Source organism: Limulus polyphemus, unplaced genomic scaffold (assembly GCF_000517525.1).
Source record: "Limulus polyphemus unplaced genomic scaffold, Limulus_polyphemus-2.1.2 Scaffold5517, whole genome shotgun sequence".
Classification (NCBI taxonomy): domain Eukaryota; kingdom Metazoa; phylum Arthropoda; class Merostomata; order Xiphosura; family Limulidae; genus Limulus; species Limulus polyphemus.
This window is the reverse complement of record NW_013671127.1, coordinates 55,951-57,385: the sequence shown is the minus strand read 5'-3', so window position 1 is coordinate 57,385 and position 1,435 is coordinate 55,951.

Here is a 1,435-nt window from a genome sequence, read left to right as displayed (position 1 = left end):
CAAAAAGTTTTTTTTTTTATCCTATTCACTTAAGATTGTAAGCAATAATGTATTTTTTGTTGTTGCTATAATTAGTAAAGATTCGTAAAATAAAATAATTATATTTGGAATTTACTTATCTTATTTTCCATTAGCTGTCTTCGTTTTTTTTTTTTTTTAGTTCTGATCTGTGTAGGTAGCTTTCTTGATCATAAGTTAATATTTATTAACGAAATAAAAAGAGGTTTTACTCGATGTCAATAGATGAACTTGAAAAAAATAAAAACACATAATACCAAACACAGTTCCACATCAAATTCCAGGCCTGTGTCATTTACCATTATTCTACAATATCCGATTGACATGGTACGTATTTAGGTTAAAAGTATATTTCAATATAACCAGGGGCGGTCAGAAACTTTTGTTTCTCTTCATCCTATTACATAATTAGAACTAATGGCCGAGGCTTTTACGAACTAAACGCTTATATGAGTGGAGGTTTTAACTGATAATTTTCATAGTGACGAGCTCACAAGCTGAGGGAAGAACTACGAGGAGACGTGGAGAAGAAGAGAAAGAATGAGAGCTTCGCTGAGTTGTATGTTGACTACAGAAGTTTTCTTTCTTTTTTCCTGGACTTGAGCGTTGGATGACCACGTGGCGTCAGGCGTTTATAGAGCAGGGAGATGTAGATCGAGTACGTCCGTTGTTGACTAAAATATTGAGATTTAACTGATTACAGAGTATTGGTTAGCAGTTTAGCTTTTACTATTTAAACATTGACAGTGAACTAAAGAGCTACATTTAATCTGAGATGGTCATTTTCAGGGATGGGATCTAAGGATCCAAAGCATAAGGAAAATTTTTTGCTGTGCGGGGAAACTGGGAGTACCCCGAGAAAACCCACTTTCACGGCCAGGTCGCCGAATAAAATACCCTGGCCATACCCGAAAAATGCTGTTGAAAAATACATATTGTTTGTTTACTTGGGTTGCAATCAATGTAGTTACGTATTCTACAATAGCCGCATTACATTTCTTTTTATAGAAATGAATAAAAACCCAATAACCCAAGCGCTTTCGAAAGGTGGACCTTTCTTCTTCAGGGGGTGACGTCATGAAGGTCATCCAGTTATCATGGAAATTTTAGTCTATTTCCCTATGTACTGTTGTATGCATCTCATTTCCGGTACAGTGTAGCAGATGGCGAGAGTGTATGTGAAAAGGTGTTAGGGATATTTTACTTTAGAAATGAATAAATATATGTATATTTAAAACTACACTTAAGTGTTTAAGTAAAATAACGGTGACACCTGGAGACTGATTGAAAATCATATGTTATGCTAATCAATTTATATAAACAGGTATGGAAAATTATCTTAAATAAATAGTAAGTTTTAGGAAATTCGGCGTTCACATTACATAAAAAAATAAGTAAAGAATAAAAATTATTTTTC